Genomic DNA, 19,932 nt, shown 5'->3' on the forward strand with positions numbered 1-19,932 from the left:
ATGAATGTTTTTTCTTTAGAAATGACAAAAAATAAAGAATTTTTCAACAAGATGTCTTTCTATAGCGAGTTTCATTTGAGATAGTCTTTTCTTAGAAGTGCAAGAGTGGTATTCCCTACAACTTATTCCCCAATTTGATCATTCTCAGAAATTAGGAGACGGAAACCACACCTACTGTAATATTAGACCTTGTAACAAGGCAACTAGGTTTCAATGGCTTAAAAGGTGCAGAAAGAGGCTCATGTATAATGACCTCCAGTGTCCCACAGGTTTCCCAAATCATTTCTTAGAGTATGGAAAAAGAGGAAATAAAGTGTCTACAGAAAGCGTATACCCCCTTGAACTTTGTTCAGTTTGTTGCGCCAGTGCCAGAGTTTCATGCAATTAAATGAGGACCTCTTTCTCACACCACATATGTTATACTTTCAATGGGAAAAAAGGAAATATTACATTTTCACCCACATGTTAATATTTGGTAGAAGCCCTTTTCACAGCAATTTCAGCTGTGAGTCTGTTGGTAATGGGCTCCACCACCTCTGCACCAACAAGATTTGATAATATTTGAGAATTTCAGAAGTCTGTCTGGTTTAGCTGAAGAATCAGGTAAGGTAAGTTTCAGGAAGAGCATCTGATTTCTTTCAATAAAGCAGAACAGAGAAAAAACACACAATACAAAATCATGAGAATTTGTATCCATATGACACTTTGACTCGAATACTTTTATCAGACCTACACAGAGTATATACTGTACACACTTTTTCAGCCCAGGTTTATACATTTGGAACTGCCATTTGTATGTGTTTTTGTGTCTTAGCTCAACACTGTGAAACCTGTAGTTACAAACATGGACGATGAAGACATGAAGACATATATTGTACCTCTGACCGGCCTACCTTCCAAGAGGTGAAAGATGAAACTTTTCCTTTATCGTCAACTCAGTGAATGTCTTTAAACTTTCGAAAACTGTAACAAAGAATAAGTTAAAAAACTTATTTTCATTGGACCCACAGAAAAGTCAAAGTTGTCCATAGAAATGCCCGTCTAAATCAGAAATCTACAGCACAAAGGCAGTGGCCTTTCGGGACATAAAAATGAAATCAGACTTTACTCAGACGAATTGCCCTTGGTCACGGACATCTTGCTATCAGTCACTACAAAGATGTTTTCTCTCGTGCCATGGCTTGCCTGACTTGCTTCTTCTGCTGGATGGCTTCTGGTCGCTGGTCAGGATCGACAGCCAGCATGTCCTGGAGCAGTGTCCTTAGCTCAGTGCTTATGGCTCTATTTACTTTCAGGGGGATGTGGAACTGCAGCCAGGGGTTCTCATCCAGGGCCTCTCCAACAGGCCCTGACAGACATATGCTCCTGTATCAGAAACACACTTTAGTTCAATTCTAAAATATTTCTCATAGGACTGAAGGAACCTTTTCCTGTTAAGAGTTAACAATTAGGTCCTCAAGAACTGTTTTACGGTTTTCTACACTCCTGGCTGGCCAAGGTCTCTTTAAGGTCTCTTAAGTGGAGGTGTAACTCATGTATCCTACATGTGATTTAGCAACATGAAAGGGAATAGCTTCTTATCGGATTATGGTCTTGGTTAACTGCCTAAGGCTGACCTAAGTGCCTAACTTTCTGACTTTCTTTATACCTTATATGTTAAGAAGCTTCTTCTGACCAATCAGAAATGTATGCTTTATGTATGAACATTTTGCTCATCAAAGTGAGTGAGAGACAAGGTTAACAGAAATTAGCCACGGCAGTAAATGACAGCATATTTTTGGGTTCTTAAATGGTCTCTACCTGGCACACCTGCAGTGCAAACTGACACACACTGTTTAGAGAAACAGCTACTCTATTACTAATATTAATGAAACATTTCTTATTCTATGGAACAAAAACAAACAGTAAAACTAAAACACAGATCTCTTAGCTTCCTATTTCATGAACCAGATGACTGAATGACCAAGCCTAACTAGTAGCCAGAACCCCAGTTAACCCTCCGTAACACAAAGTTTAACCACACGACAGGAACTCTTTCAAACTGAGTGAAAATCATAAATGGATCCATAACTTTACATCAATTTACTATGTTGTGCCAATACCTGCATTTACATTTAGAACGAATGATGTCATAGAACCAGCATCACACCAGTTCCAGGTGTCTCCAAGGAGACAACAGAACTTCAGTTGTGTTTGCTAAAATACACACTTTGAAACATACTGTAACACTTAGTTAACATGTCTGGTTTAGTTGAAGAATCGGCTAAGGTAAGTTTCAGGGTTTAATGGTGGGATGGCACCTGTGCTTTTTTCCCCCAACCGCTAGAATATGATTCGCACCAAACCCAAAAGAAATACTGCACAGTTCAGGAACTTCATCAACCTAGCAACTGTAAAATAAGCTTACAAACAACTGAATTGAAATGCCAAAAAGTTCAGAGAAAGGCACAAACTATGTTTACTTGGGGTTTACAAAATTAAAGCTAACTAAAACTGTAATGATAAACAATCATGCTGCCAATGTACAGAGAAATATCATGTTTTTTGAATAATGCATTATTTGTTACATAGGAACCCAGTATAAGGGAATCCCTTGCGATCCTTTCTGCAGAGATAAAGGTAAGTATTGTTTTCTCTTTAGCTCTGTCACTCCAAGAAATATAATGAACATAAATATATTTGCCAATCTTTTCATAGTAATCCAAACAACTCTGCGTGCATCTGACATTTGTAATATTTATCTACCGCAGTGTAACTCTTCTGGCAAGGCGATTGGTATTGTACCTTGAAAGAAAACTGATTGGAAATGTCATGTACTCTATGGTTTCTATTGATGTCAAGTGGCAAATGTTGACTGGTGATGTTATGTGAATCTTAGGAAATGGTCATTTTTCAATCGAGTCTATGTTTCTCAGAATTTGAGACAGAGAGGTCAATCTCTGCAATCCGAGCTGAGGGTATTTCTTGAAATGGAAAGGTAAGAGCAACGTGTTCTTTGATATTCTCTTAAGACTCTTCGCCAGATTTGACGATGAAAAATGTAAATAATAATAACAAACATTATTTTATATAGCCCCTTGAAAGGTGGCTTCTTTACAGAATGACAAAACCAACTACAATAAATAATACACAAGATATGCATGATGACAATACACAGTTAGAGGAGACAGTAGATGGTCATTGTCAGTGTATTCTGAAGGTAGTTTTCCAATTTTTTGGAACGGGGTAAAAGAGGCCACCTCTACTAGAATCTTTGTCCTAACCAAAAATGTAACAAAGTATAATAATAATATTAAAAATAATAATGATAAACTTTATCTATAGAGCACCTTTCATACAAATAGTGCTTTGGTGCTTTAAAAACCAAGTGTAAAAATAAAATATTAAAATCGAGAGATATACTTTCAGTTGTAAAGGAAAATACAGCAATACAGTAAAGCAACATACATGTCAATTAAATAAATAAAAATTAGGAAAGTCGTAATAAAATAAGAACAATTAAAGAGAACTAAAAAAAGAAACAGAAATAGAAAGAACAAAGAACCACTTTAACTAAAAGCAACATTTTCAAATGTTTTTTAAAACAATGTACCGAGCTTGACTGCCTAATAAAAAGTGGAAGTGAGTTTCATAATTTAGAAGCATAAAAACAAAAAGCAGCCTCTCCACTCTTTCTGCATTTCACATGTGGTATTTGCAGTAGGCCAGTATGTGCAGATCTCAGGTCACGTATAGGAACATATGAAGACAGACATTCAGTAAGGTACAGACGTGCTAGGTCGCTTAAAGCTTTAAAAACAAGTAAAAGAACTTTCAAATTTATCCTAGATAATACAGGTGACCAGTGAAGTTTTTTCAAAACAGGAATGATATTCTCTTTCTTGTATTTGTTAGGATCTGTGCTACTGCATTTCGAACAAGTAGTAAGGGATTTATTGTTTTCTTGGGAAGCCCACAAAACAGAGCATTATAATCATATCCACATCAATGTGAGCAATGGAGAAGTCAAATTAACGTGTCTAAATATCATCTAGTTCTATCCCAGGGAAGAGGGCTTTTGCCTACACAGACGACAAGACACAAAACGCTCAACTGTGCAAAACACGCATAAGGACATCAGTCAGGAGGAACAAGGTAAAGTGTTTTTACTTCTTCACCATGGTCATGTAATTTCACTCCAAGCACTGTCATATGAAATAACTGTGGAAACGACCTCCCCAACATTTTGGGTTGTTGCATTTTGCTTCAATGAATTTTAACCTTTTCTTTTAGACATTAAGAGGAAGGACACATTCACCCTTGGTAGAGATTCAGTTGTTCTATGAGATGTCAAGGTGAGAATTAACCACTTCAGGCATACGTCAATCCACATGACTGAAAACTGGCAATGAACAGGATATGGGGATTTTGCTAGTTATAAAGTACAATAATCATCATTACATGATCTAAGACTACTGAAGTATAAGCTGTGTCCCTGACTGATTAATTAGCAAATTCATCTTTGTAGAGTGCAGCTACTATCTATTCAGTGGCATTTCCTTAAAACAACTGTATTCCCACATTCTGAATATGGAGTGAGATCATGTAGAGAATGTTGGACTTGTAATAACTAATTGAAGGATAATAACAATCAACGAAAGTGCTTAAAAGTATCAACAAATGCCTTCAAAGTACTTGACACGGACTTTGCTTTCAAAAGTGAAACATAATTAATGCTTACGTAAGATTTCTCTTGACTTCTCAGGAGTATACTAACTCCAAGGACAAGTAACATCACAAACCATTATTTAAGTGCTGATGTTGGAGCTGCAATACTACTACCAAGACAAAAAATGATACAGGTAACACTGCTTTCAGATTTCTAAGAATTGCTAAAATAGTATGTTTGCAGAGCATTCAGAGTCTCATAGAGAAAATAAGTTGAGAATATGACAAGTTCCTACCATCTCAAACACTGCCAATCTAGAACAAAAAGAAAGTACTTGAACGCCTGCAGTAATCGAACACAAACCAGAACATATCAGTGCATGACAAGGAAATGTAGTCACAAAATGATTCTACCCTTTCAAGTCCCAAAAAGGACCGAGGAACTTACCGGAGGCGATACCTGGATTTCAAACGGAGTACAATGTAGCCACTGTAGGGGAGAAGATCACAGAGAGCTCTTCTCAGATTGCTCAGAGTCAGCCCCAGCACCCTGTCCTGACTGAAGCAGACAAAGTGGTCAAACAGGTAGGTAGAAATGAGTAAGGAACAGAGAGTATGGTTATTCTTGCATTGTTTTGTTCGTCTGTCAAAGAAAAGAGTGCTTCTGACTTTTGTCAATGTTCATCTTTATTTTAGGAGAAGAACAAACGGTGGTATCACACTTTGCTCAAGTGTATGATACCATGTGTGTACAGCAGACATCACCAAAGGAACAGGAGACACCTGAGTAGAGAACAAGAATATGAAAAGACTGATGAAAAAAAGCACCAGGAGAAATCCATTGAATATGCACAATCTCGTCCAGTATTTCAATGAAAAGTTTCAGTGTTGTTTTTAGTGTCGTCGTATTGCATACATTTAAAACAATGTGTCTTGTTTAATGAACAATTTCATTTACTTTAGTAAAAAGTGTTGTTTACTATAGTCCTAGCATGGATGCAATTGTTAGAAAAAACGTGAATGAAAAACTGAATGTTTCATACAATATGGGTTTGTGTTAACCCACACACCTAAGTGAAATGTTTGATTACGTTTACAAGACATAACACATAGTTCAGTTGAGTGTGAAAGGGAACAACAGAGAAAGTCACAAACAAAACATTTGTGAAGGACTTGATGAATGTTTTTTCTTTAGAAATGACAAAAAATAAAGAATTTTTCAACAAGATGTCTTTCTATAGCGAGTTTCATTTGAGATAGTCTTTTCTTAGAAGTGCAAGAGTGGTATTCCCTACAACTTATTCCCCAATTTGATCATTCTCAGAAATTAGGAGACGGAAACCACACCTACTGTAATATTAGACCTTGTAACAAGGCAACTAGGTTTCAATGGCTTAAAAGGTGCAGAAAGAGGCTCATGTATAATGACCTCCAGTGTCCCACAGGTTTCCCAAATCATTTCTTAGAGTATGGAAAAAGAGGAAATAAAGTGTCTACAGAAAGCGTATACCCCCTTGAACTTTGTTCAGTTTGTTGCGCCAGTGCCAGAGTTTCATGCAATTAAATGAGGACCTCTTTCTCACACCACATATGTTATACTTTCAATGGGAAAAAAGGAAATATTACATTTTCACCCACATGTTAATATTTGGTAGAAGCCCTTTTCACAGCAATTTCAGCTGTGAGTCTGTTGGTAATGGGCTCCACCACCTCTGCACCAACAAGATTTGATAATATTTGAGAATTTCAGAAGTCTGTCTGGTTTAGCTGAAGAATCAGGTAAGGTAAGTTTCAGGAAGAGCATCTGATTTCTTTCAATAAAGCAGAACAGAGAAAAAACACACAATACAAAATCATGAGAATTTGTATCCATATGACACTTTGACTCGAATACTTTTATCAGACCTACACAGAGTATATACTGTACACACTTTTTCAGCCCAGGTTTATACATTTGGAACTGCCATTTGTATGTGTTTTTGTGTCTTAGCTCAACACTGTGAAACCTGTAGTTACAAACATGGACGATGAAGACATGAAGACATATATTGTACCTCTGACCGGCCTACCTTCCAAGAGGTGAAAGATGAAACTTTTCCTTTATCGTCAACTCAGTGAATGTCTTTAAACTTTCGAAAACTGTAACAAAGAATAAGTTAAAAAACTTATTTTCATTGGACCCACAGAAAAGTCAAAGTTGTCCATAGAAATGCCCGTCTAAATCAGAAATCTACAGCACAAAGGCAGTGGCCTTTCGGGACATAAAAATGAAATCAGACTTTACTCAGACGAATTGCCCTTGGTCACGGACATCTTGCTATCAGTCACTACAAAGATGTTTTCTCTCGTGCCATGGCTTGCCTGACTTGCTTCTTCTGCTGGATGGCTTCTGGTCGCTGGTCAGGATCGACAGCCAGCATGTCCTGGAGCAGTGTCCTTAGCTCAGTGCTTATGGCTCTATTTACTTTCAGGGGGATGTGGAACTGCAGCCAGGGGTTCTCATCCAGGGCCTCTCCAACAGGCCCTGACAGACATATGCTCCTGTATCAGAAACACACTTTAGTTCAATTCTAAAATATTTCTCATAGGACTGAAGGAACCTTTTCCTGTTAAGAGTTAACAATTAGGTCCTCAAGAACTGTTTTACGGTTTTCTACACTCCTGGCTGGCCAAGGTCTCTTTAAGGTCTCTTAAGTGGAGGTGTAACTCATGTATCCTACATGTGATTTAGCAACATGAAAGGGAATAGCTTCTTATCGGATTATGGTCTTGGTTAACTGCCTAAGGCTGACCTAAGTGCCTAACTTTCTGACTTTCTTTATACCTTATATGTTAAGAAGCTTCTTCTGACCAATCAGAAATGTATGCTTTATGTATGAACATTTTGCTCATCAAAGTGAGTGAGAGACAAGGTTAACAGAAATTAGCCACGGCAGTAAATGACAGCATATTTTTGGGTTCTTAAATGGTCTCTACCTGGCACACCTGCAGTGCAAACTGACACACACTGTTTAGAGAAACAGCTACTCTATTACTAATATTAATGAAACATTTCTTATTCTATGGAACAAAAACAAACAGTAAAACTAAAACACAGATCTCTTAGCTTCCTATTTCATGAACCAGATGACTGAATGACCAAGCCTAACTAGTAGCCAGAACCCCAGTTAACCCTCCGTAACACAAAGTTTAACCACACGACAGGAACTCTTTCAAACTGAGTGAAAATCATAAATGGATCCATAACTTTACATCAATTTACTATGTTGTGCCAATACCTGCATTTACATTTAGAACGAATGATGTCATAGAACCAGCATCACACCAGTTCCAGGTGTCTCCAAGGAGACAACAGAACTTCAGTTGTGTTTGCTAAAATACACACTTTGAAACATACTGTAACACTTAGTTAACATGTCTGGTTTAGTTGAAGAATCGGCTAAGGTAAGTTTCAGGGTTTAATGGTGGGATGGCACCTGTGCTTTTTTCCCCCAACCGCTAGAATATGATTCGCACCAAACCCAAAAGAAATACTGCACAGTTCAGGAACTTCATCAACCTAGCAACTGTAAAATAAGCTTACAAACAACTGAATTGAAATGCCAAAAAGTTCAGAGAAAGGCACAAACTATGTTTACTTGGGGTTTACAAAATTAAAGCTAACTAAAACTGTAATGATAAACAATCATGCTGCCAATGTACAGAGAAATATCATGTTTTTTGAATAATGCATTATTTGTTACATAGGAACCCAGTATAAGGGAATCCCTTGCGATCCTTTCTGCAGAGATAAAGGTAAGTATTGTTTTCTCTTTAGCTCTGTCACTCCAAGAAATATAATGAACATAAATATATTTGCCAATCTTTTCATAGTAATCCAAACAACTCTGCGTGTAGCTGACATTTGTAATATTTATCTACCGCAGTATAACTATTCTGGCAAGGCGATTGGTATTGTACCTTGAAAGAAAACTGATTGGAAATGTCATGTACTCTATGGTTTCTATTGATGTCAAGTGGCAAATGTTGACTGGTGATGTTATGTGAATCTTAGGAAATGGTCATTTTTCAATCGAGTCTATGTTTCTCAGAATTTGAGACAGAGAGCTCAATCTCTGCAATCCGAGCTGAGGGCATTTCTTGGAATGGAAAGGTAAGAGCAACGTGTTCTTTGATTTCTCTTAAGACTCTTCGCCAGATTTAACGATGAAAAATGTAAATAATAATAACAAACATTATTTTATATAGTGCCTTGAAAGGTGGCTTCTTTACAGAATGACAAAACCAACTACAATAAATAATACACAAGATATGCATGATGACAATACACAGTTAGAGGAGACAGTAGATGGTCATTGTCAGTGTATTCTGAAGGTAGTTTTCCAATTTTTTGGAACGGGGTAAAAGAGGCCACCTCTACTAGAATCTTTGTCCTAACCAAAAATGTAACAAAGTATAATAATAATATTAAAAATAATAATGATAAACTTTATCTATAGAGCACCTTTCATACAAATAGTGCTTTGGTGCTTTAAAAACCAAGCGTAAAAATAAAATATTAAAATTGAGAGATATACTTTCAGTTGTCAAGGAAAATACAGCAATACAGTAAAGCAACATACATGTCAATTAAATAAATAAAAATTAGGAAAGTCGTAATAAAATAAGAACAATTAAAGAGAACTAAAAAAAGAAACAGAAATAGAAAGAACAAAGAACCACTTTAACTAAAAGCAACATTTTCAAATGTTTTTTAAAACAATGTACCGAGCTTGACTGCCTAATAAAAAGTGGAAGTGAGTTTCATAATTTAGAAGCATAAAAACAAAAAGCAGCCTCTCCACTCTTTCTGCATTTCACATGTGGTATTTGCAGTAGGCCAGTATGTGCAGATCTCAGGTCACGTATAGGAACATATGAAGACAGACATTCAGTAAGGTACAGACGTGCTAGGTCGCTTAAAGCTTTAAAAACAAGTAAAAGAACTTTCAAATTTATCCTAGATAATACAGGTGACCAGTGAAGTTTTTTCAAAACAGGAATGATATTCTCTTTCTTGTATTTGTTAGGATCTGTGCTACTGCATTTCGAACAAGTAGTAAGGGATTTATTGTTTTCTTGGGAAGCCCACAAAACAGAGCATTATAATCATATCCACATCAATGTGAGCAATGGAGAAGTCAAATTAACGTGTCTAAATATCATCTAGTTCTATCCCAGGGAAGAGGGCTTTTGCCTACACAGACGACAAGACACAAAACGTTCAACTGTGCAAAACACGCATAAGGACATCAGTCAGGAGGAACAAGGTAAAGTGTTTTTACTTCTTCACCATGGTCATGTAATTTCACTCCAAGCACTGTCATATGAAATAACTGTGGAAACGACCTCCCCAACATTTTGGGTTGTTGCATTTTGCTTCAATGAATTTTAACCTTTTCTTTTAGACATTAAGAGGAAGGACACATTCACCCTTGGTAGAGATTCAGTTGTTCTGAGATGTCAAGGTGAGAATTAACCACTTCAGGCATACGTCAATCCACATGACTGAAAACTGGCAATGAACAGGATATGGGGATTTTGCTAGTTATAAAGTACAATAATCATCATTACATGATCTAAGACTACTGAAGTATAAGCTGTGTCCCTGACTGATTAATTAGCAAATTCATCTTTGTAGAGTGCAGCTACTATCTATTCAGTGGCATTTCCTTAAAACAACTGTATTCCCACATTCTGAATATGGAGTGAGATCATGTAGAGAATGTTGGACTTGTAATAACTAATTGAAGGATAATAACAATCAACGAAAGTGCTTAAAAGTATCAACAAATGCCTTCAAAGTACTTGACACGGACTTTGCTTTCAAAAGTGAAACATAATTAATGCTTACGTAAGATTTCTCTTGACTTCTCAGGAGTATACTAACTCCAAGGACAAGTAACATCACAAACCATTATTTAAGTGCTGATGTTGGAGCTGCAATACTACTACCAAGACAAAAAATGATACAGGTAACACTGCTTTCAGATTTCTAAGAATTGCTAAAATAGTATGTTTGCAGAGCATTCAGAGTCTCATAGAGAAAATAAGTTGAGAATATGACAAGTTCCTACCATCTCAAACACTGCCAATCTAGAACAAAAAGAAAGTACTTGAACTCCTGCAGTAATCGAACACAAACCAGAACATATCAGTGCATGACAAGGAAATGTAGTCACAAAATGATTCTACCCTTTCAAGTCCCAAAAAGGACCGAGGAACTTACCGGAGGCGATACCTGGATTTCAAACGGAGTACAATGTAGCCACTGTAGGGGAGAAGATCACAGAGAGCTCTTCTCAGATTGCTCAGAGTCAGCCCCAGCACCCTGTCCTGACTGAAGCAGACAAAGTGGTCAAACAGGTAGGTAGAAATGAGTAAGGAACAGAGAGTATGGTTATTCTTGCATTGTTTTGTTCGTCTGTCAAAGAAAAGAGTGCTTCTGACTTTTGTCAATGTTCATCTTTATTTTAGGAGAAGAACAAACGGTGGTATCACACTTTGCTCAAGTGTATGATACCATGTGTGTACAGCAGACATCACCAAAGGAACAGGAGACACCTGAGTAGAGAACAAGAATATGAAAAGAATGATGAAAAAAAGCACCAGGAGAAATCCATTGAATATGCACAATCTCGTCCAGTATTTCAATGAAAAGTTTCAGTGTTGTTTTTAGTGTCGTCGTATTGCATACATTTAAAACAATGTGTCTTGTTTAATGAACAATTTCATTTACTTTAGTAAAAAGTGTTGTTTACTGTAGTCCTAGCATGGATGCAATTGTTAGAAAAAACGTGAATGAAAAACTGAATGTTTCATACAATATGGGTTTGTGTTAACCCACACACCTAAGTGAAATGTTTGATTACGTTTACAAGACATAACACATAGTTCAGTTGAGTGTGAAAGGGAACAACAGAGAAAGTCACAAACAAAACATTTGTGAAGGACTTGATGAATGTTTTTTCTTTAGAAATGACAAAAAATAAAGAATTTTTCAACAAGATGTCTTTCTATAGCGAGTTTCATTTGAGATAGTCTTCTCTTAGAAGTGCAAGAGTGGTATTCCCTACAACTTATTCCCCAATTTGATCATTCTCAGAAATTAGGAGACGGAAACCACACCTACTGTAATATTAGACCTTGTAACAAGGTAACTAGGTTTCAATGGCTTAAAAGGTGCAGAAAGAGGCTCATGTATAATGACCTCCAGTGTCCCACAGGTTTCCCAAATCATTTCTTAGAGTATGGAAAAAGAGGAAATAAAGTGTCTACAGAAAGTGTATACCCCCTTGAACTTTGTTCAGTTTGTTGCGCCAGTGCCAGAGTTTCATGCAATTAAATGAGGACCTCTTTCTCACACCACATATGTTATACTTTCAATGGGAAAAAAGGAAATATTACATTTTCACCCACATGTTAATATTTGGTAGAAGCCCTTTTCACAGCAATTTCAGCTGTGAGTCTGTTGGTAATGGGCTCCACCACCTCTGCACCAACAAGATTTGATAATATTTGAGAATTTCAGAAGTCTGTCTGGTTTAGCTGAAGAATCAGCTAAGGTAAGTTTCAGGAAGAGCATCTGATTTCTTTCAATAAAGCAGAACAGAGAAAAAACACACAATACAAAATCATGAGAATTTGTATCCATATGACACTTTGACTCGAATACTTTTATCAGACCTACACAGAGTATATACTGTACACACTTTTTCAGCCCAGGTTTATACATTTGGAACTGCCATTTGTAGGTGTTTTTGTGTCTTAGCTCAACACTGTGAAACCTGTAGTTACAAACATGGACGATGAAGACATGAAGACATATATTGTACCTCTGACCGGCCTACCTTCCAAGAGGTGAAAGATGAAACTTTTCCTTTATCGTCAACTCAGTGAATGTCTTTAAACTTTCGAAAACTGTAACAAAGAATAAGTTAAAAAACTTATTTTCATTGGACCCACAGAAAAGTCAAAGTTGTCCATAGAAATGCCCGTCTAAATCAGAAATCTACAGCACAAAGGCAGTGGCCTTTCGGGACATAAAAATGAAATCAGACTTTACTCAGACGATTTGCCCTTGGTCACGGACATCTTGCTATCAGTCACTACAAAGATGTTTTCTCTCGTGCCATGGCTTGCCTGACTTGTTTCTTCAGCTGGATGGCTTCTGGTCGCTGGTCAGGATCGACAGCCAGCATGTCCTGGAGCAGTGTCCTTAGCTCCGTGCTTATGGCTCTATTTACTTTCAGGGGGATGTGGAACTGCAGCCAGGGGTTCTCATGCAGGGCCTCTCCAATAGGCCCTGACAGACATCTGCTCCTGTATCGGAAACACACTTTAGTTCAATTCTAAAATATTTCTCATAGGACTGAAGGAACCTTTGCCTGTTAAGAGTTAACAATTAGGTCCTCAAGAACTGTTTTACGGTTTTCTACACTCCTGGCTGGCCAAGGTATCTTTAAGGTCTCTTAAGTGGAGGTGTAACTCATGTATCCTACATGTGATTTAGCAACATGAAAGGGAATAGCTTCTTATCGGATTATGGTCTTGGTTAACTGCCTAAGGCTGACCTAAGTGCCTAACTTTCTGACTTTCTTTATACCTTATATGTTAAGAAGCTTCTTCTGACCAATCAGAAATGTATGCTTTATGTATGAACATTTTGCTCATCAAAGTGAGTGAGAGACAAGGTTAACAGAAATTAGCCACGGCAGTAAATGACAGCATATTTTTGGGTTCTTAAATGGTCTCTACCTGGCACACCTGCAGTGCAAACTGACACACACTGTTTAGAGAAACAGCTACTCTATTACTAATATTAATGAAACATTTCTTATTCTATGGAACAAAAACAAACAGTAAAACTAAAACACAGATCTCTTAGCTTCCTATTTCATGAACCAGATGACTGAATGACCAAGCCTAACTAGTAGCCAGAACCCCAGTTAACCCTCCGTAACACAAAGTTTAACCACACGACAGGAACTCTTTCAAACTGAGTGAAAATCATAAATGGATCCATAACTTTACATCAATTTACTATGTTGTGCCAATACCTGCATTTACATTTAGAACGAATGATGTCATAGAACCAGCATCACACCAGTTCCAGGTGTCTCCAAGGAGACAACAGAACTTCAGTTGTGTTTGCTAAAATACACACTTTGAAACATACTGTAACACTTAGTTAACATGTCTGGTTTAGTTGAAGAATCGGCTAAGGTAAGTTTCAGGGTTTAATGGTGGGATGGCACCTGTGCTTTTTTCCCCCAACCGCTAGAATATGATTCGCACCAAACCCAAAAGAAATACTGCACAGTTCAGGAACTTCATCAACCTAGCAACTGTAAAATAAGCTTACAAACAACTGAATTGAAATGCCAAAAAGTTCAGAGAAAGGCACAAACTATGTTTACTTGGGGTTTACAAAATTAAAGCTAACTAAAACTGTAATGATAAACAATCATGCTGCCAATGTACAGAGAAATATCATGTTTTTTGAATAATGTATTATTTGTTACATAGGAACCCAGTATAAGGGAATCCCTTGCGATCCTTTCTGCAGAGATAAAGGTAAGTATTGTTTTCTCTTTAGCTCTGTCACTCCAAGAAATATAATGAACATAAATATATTTGCCAATCTTTTCATAGTAATCCAAACAACTCTGCGTGTAGCTGACATTTGTAATATTTATCTACCGCAGTATAACTCTTCTGGCAAGGCGATTGGTATTGTACCTTGAAAGAAAACTGATTGGAAATGTCATGTACTCTATGGTTTCTATTGATGTCAAGTGGCAAATGTTGACTGGTGATGTTATGTGAATCTTAGGAAATGGTCATTTTTCAATCGAGTCTATGTTTCTCAGAATTTGAGACAGAGAGCTCAATCTCTGCAATCCGAGCTGAGGGCATTTCTTGGAATGGAAAGGTAAGAGCAACGTGTTCTTTGATTTCTCTTAAGACTCTTCGCCAGATTTAACGATGAAAAATGTAAATAATAATAACAAACATTATTTTATATAGTGCCTTGAAAGGTGGCTTCTTTACAGAATGACAAAACCAACTACAATAAATAATACACAAGATATGCATGATGACAATACACAGTTAGAGGAGACAGTAGATGGTCATTGTCAGTGTATTCTGAAGGTAGTTTTCCAATTTTTTGGAACGGGGTAAAAGAGGCCACCTCTACTAGAATCTTTGTCCTAACCAAAAATGTAACAAAGTATAATAATAATATTAAAAATAATAATGATAAACTTTATCTATAGAGCACCTTTCATACAAATAGTGCTTTGGTGCTTTAAAAACCAAGCGTAAAAATAAAATATTAAAATTGAGAGATATACTTTCAGTTGTCAAGGAAAATACAGCAATACAGTAAAGCAACATACATGTCAATTAAATAAATAAAAATTAGGAAAGTCGTAATAAAATAAGAACAATTAAAGAGAACTAAAAAAAGAAACAGAAATAGAAAGAACAAAGAACCACTTTAACTAAAAGCAACATTTTCAAATGTTTTTTAAAACAATGTACCGAGCTTGACTGCCTAATAAAAAGTGGAAGTGAGTTTCATAATTTAGAAGCATAAAAACAAAAAGCAGCCTCTCCACTCTTTCTGCATTTCACATGTGGTATTTGCAGTAGGCCAGTATGTGCAGATCTCAGGTCACGTATAGGAACATATGAAGACAGACATTCAGTAAGGTACAGACGTGCTAGGTCGCTTAAAGCTTTAAAAACAAGTAAAAGAACTTTCAAATTTATCCTAGATAATACAGGTGACCAGTGAAGTTTTTTCAAAACAGGAATGATATTCTCTTTCTTGTATTTGTTAGGATCTGTGCTACTGCATTTCGAACAAGTAGTAAGGGATTTATTGTTTTCTTGGGAAGCCCACAAAACAGAGCATTATAATCATATCCACATCAATGTGAGCAATGGAGAAGTCAAATTAACGTGTCTAAATATCATCTAGTTCTATACCAGGGAAGAGGGCTTTTGCCTACACAGACGACAAGACACAAAACGTTCAACTGTGCAAAACACGCATAAGGACATCAGTCAGGAGGAACAAGGTAAAGTGTTTTTACTTCTTCACCATGGTCATGTAATTTCACTCCAAGCACTGTCATATGAAATAACTGTGGAAACGACCTCCCCAACATTTTGGGTTGTTGCATTTTGCTTCAATGAATTTTAACCTTTTCTTTTAGACATTAAGAGGAAGGACACATTCACCCTTGGTAGAGATTCAGTTGTTCTGAGATGTCAAGGTGAGAATTAACCACTTCAGGCATACGTCAATCCACATGACTGAAAACTGGCAATGAACAGGATATGGGGATTTTGCTAGTTATAAAGTACAATAATCATCATTACATGATCTAAGACTACTGAAGTATAAGCTGTGTCCCTGACTGATTAATTAGCAAATTCATCTTTGTAGAGTGCAGCTACTATCTATTCAGTGGCATTTCCTTAAAACAACTGTATTCCCACATTCTGAATATGGAGTGAGATCATGTAGAGAATGTTGGACTTGTAATAACTAATTGAAGGATAATAACAATCAACGAAAGTGCTTAAAAGTATCAACAAATGCCTTCAAAGTACTTGACACGGACTTTGCTTTCAAAAGTGAAACATAATTAATGCTTACGTAAGATTTCTCTTGACTTCTCAGGAGTATACTAACTCCAAGGACAAGTAACATCACAAACCATTATTTAAGTGCTGATGTTGGAGCTGCAATACTACTACCAAGACAAAAAATGATACAGGTAACACTGCTTTCAGATTTCTAAGAATTGCTAAAATAGTATGTTTGCAGAGCATTCAGAGTCTCATAGAGAAAATAAGTTGAGAATATGACAAGTTCCTACCATCTCAAACACTGCCAATCTAGAACAAAAAGAAAGTACTTGAACGCCTGCAGTAATCGAACACAAACCAGAACATATCAGTGCATGACAAGGAAATGTAGTCACAAAATGATTCTACCCTTTCAAGTCCCAAAAAGGACCGAGGAACTTACCGGAGGCGATACCTGGATTTCAAACGGAGTACAATGTAGCCACTGTAGGGGAGAAGATCACAGAGAGCTCTTCTCAGATTGCTCAGAGTCAGCCCCAGCACCCTGTCCTGACTGAAGCAGACAAAGTGGTCAAACAGGTAGGTAGAAATGAGTAAGGAACAGAGAGTATGGTTATTCTTGCATTGTTTTGTTCGTCTGTCAAAGAAAAGAGTGCTTTGACTTTTGTCAATGTTCATCTTTATTTTAGGAGAAGAACAAACGGTGGTATCACACTTTGCTCAAGTGTATGATACCATGTGTGTACAGCAGACATCACCAAAGGAACAGGAGACACCTGAGTAGAGAACAAGAATATGAAAAGAATGATGAAAAAAAGCACCAGGAGAAATCCATTGAATATGCACAATCTCGTCCAGTATTTCAATGAAAAGTTTCAGTGTTGTTTTTAGTGTCGTCGTATTGCATACATTTAAAACAATGTGTCTTTTTTAATGAACAATTTCATTTACTTTAGTAAAAAGTGTTGTTTACTGTAGTCCTAGCATGGATGCAATTGTTAGAAAAAACGTGAATGAAAAACTGAATGTTTCATACAATATGGGTTTGTGTTAACCCACACACCTAAGTGAAATGTTTGATTACGTTTACAAGACATAACACATAGTTCAGTTGAGTGTGAAAGGGAACAACAGAGAAAGTCACAAACAAAACATTTGTGAAGGACTTGATGAATGTTTTTTCTTTAGAAATGACAAAAAATAAAGAATTTTTCAACAAGATGTCTTTCTATAGTGAGTTTCATTTGAGATAGTCTTTTCTTAGAAGTGCAAGAGTGGTATTCCCTACAACTTATTCCCCAATTTGATCATTCTCAGAAATTAGGAGACGGAAACCACACCTACTGTAATATTAGACCTTGTAACAAGGTAACTAGGTTTCAATGGCTTAAAAGGTGCAGAAAGAGGCTCATGTATAATGACCTCCAGTGTCCCACAGGTTTCCCAAATCATTTCTTAGAGTATGGAAAAAGAGGAAATAAAGTGTCTACAGAAAGTGTATACCCCCTTGAACTTTGTTCAGTTTGTTGCGCCAGTGCCAGAGTTTCATGCAATTAAATGAGGACCTCTTTCTCACACCACATATGTTATACTTTCAATGGGAAAAAAGGAAATATTACATTTTCACCCACATGTTAATATTTGGTAGAAGCCCTTTTCACAGCAATTTCAGCTGTGAGTCTGTTGGTAATGGGCTCCACCACCTCTGCACCAACAAGATTTGATAATATTTGAGAATTTCAGAAGTCTGTCTGGTTTAGCTGAAGAATCAGCTAAGGTAAGTTTCAGGAAGAGCATCTGATTTCTTTCAATAAAGCAGAACAGAGAAAAAACACACAATACAAAATCATGAGAATTTGTATCCATATGACACTTTGACTCGAATACTTTTATCAGACCTACACAGAGTATATACTGTACACACTTTTTCAGCCCAGGTTTATACATTTGGAACTGCCATTTGTAGGTGTTTTTGTGTCTTAGCTCAACACTGTGAAACCTGTAGTTACAAACATGGACGATGAAGACATGAAGACATATATTGTACCTCTGACCGGCCTACCTTCCAAGAGGTGAAAGATGAAACTTTTCCTTTATCGTCAACTCAGTGAATGTCTTTAAACTTTCGAAAACTGTAACAAAGAATAAGTTAAAAAACTTATTTTCATTGGACCCACAGAAAAGTCAAAGTTGTCCATAGAAATGCCCGTCTAAATCAGAAATCTACAGCACAAAGGCAGTGGCCTTTCGGGACATAAAAATGAAATCAGACTTTACTCAGACGATTTGCCCTTGGTCACGGACATCTTGCTATCAGTCACTACAAAGATGTTTTCTCTCGTGCCATGGCTTGCCTGACTTGTTTCTTCAGCTGGATGGCTTCTGGTCGCTGGTCAGGATCGACAGCCAGCATGTCCTGGAGCAGTGTCCTTAGCTCCGTGCTTATGGCTCTATTTACTTTCAGGGGGATGTGGAACTGCAGCCAGGGGTTCTCATGCAGGGCCTCTCCAATAGGCCCTGACAGACATCTGCTCCTGTATCGGAAACACACTTTAGTTCAATTCTAAAATATTTCTCATAGGACTGAAGGAACCTTTGCCTGTTAAGAGTTAACAATTAGGTCCTCAAGAACTGTTTTACGGTTTTCTACACTCCTGGCTGGCCAAGGTATCTTTAAGGTCTCTTAAGTGGAGGTGTAACTCATGTATCCTACATGTGATTTAGCAACATGAAAGGGAATAGCTTCTTATCGGATTATGGTCTTGGTTAACTGCCTAAGGCTGACCTAAGTGCCTAACTTTCTGACTTTCTTTATACCTTATATGTTAAGAAGCTTCTTCTGACCAATCAGAAATGTATGCTTTATGTATGAACATTTTGCTCATCAAAGTGAGTGAGAGACAAGGTTAACAGAAATTAGCCACGGCAGTAAATGACAGCATATTTTTGGGTTCTTAAATGGTCTCTACCTGGCACACCTGCAGTGCAAACTGACACACACTGTTTAGAGAAACAGCTACTCTATTACTAGTATTAATGAAACATTTCTTATTCTATGGAACAAAAACAAACAGTAAAACTAAAACACAGATCTCTTAGCTTCCTATTTCATGAACCAGATGACTGAATGACCAAGCCTAACTAGTAGCCAGAACCCCAGTTAACCCTCCGTAACACAAAGTTTAACCACACGACAGGAACTCTTTCAAACTGAGTGAAAATCATAAATGGATCCATAACTTTACATCAATTTACTATGTTGTGCCAATACCTGCATTTACATTTAGAACGAATGATGTCATAGAACCAGCATCACACCAGTTCCAGGTGTCTCCAAGGAGACAACAGAACTTCAGTTGTGTTTGCTAAAATACACACTTTGAAACATACTGTAACACTTAGTTAACATGTCTGGTTTAGTTGAAGAATCGGCTAAGGTAAGTTTCAGGGTTTAATGGTGGGATGGCACCTGTGCTTTTTTCCCCCAACCGCTAGAATATGATTCGCACCAAACCCAAAAGAAATACTGCACAGTTCAGGAACTTCATCAACCTAGCAACTGTAAAATAAGCTTACAAACAACTGAATTGAAATGCCAAAAAGTTCAGAGAAAGGCACAAACTATGTTTACTTGGGGTT

The sequence above is a fragment of the Lepisosteus platostomus genome, chromosome 27 (genome assembly GCF_059453375.1).
Source record: "Lepisosteus platostomus isolate fLepPlt1 chromosome 27, fLepPlt1.hap1, whole genome shotgun sequence".
In the NCBI taxonomy this organism is placed as follows: domain Eukaryota; kingdom Metazoa; phylum Chordata; class Actinopteri; order Semionotiformes; family Lepisosteidae; genus Lepisosteus; species Lepisosteus platostomus.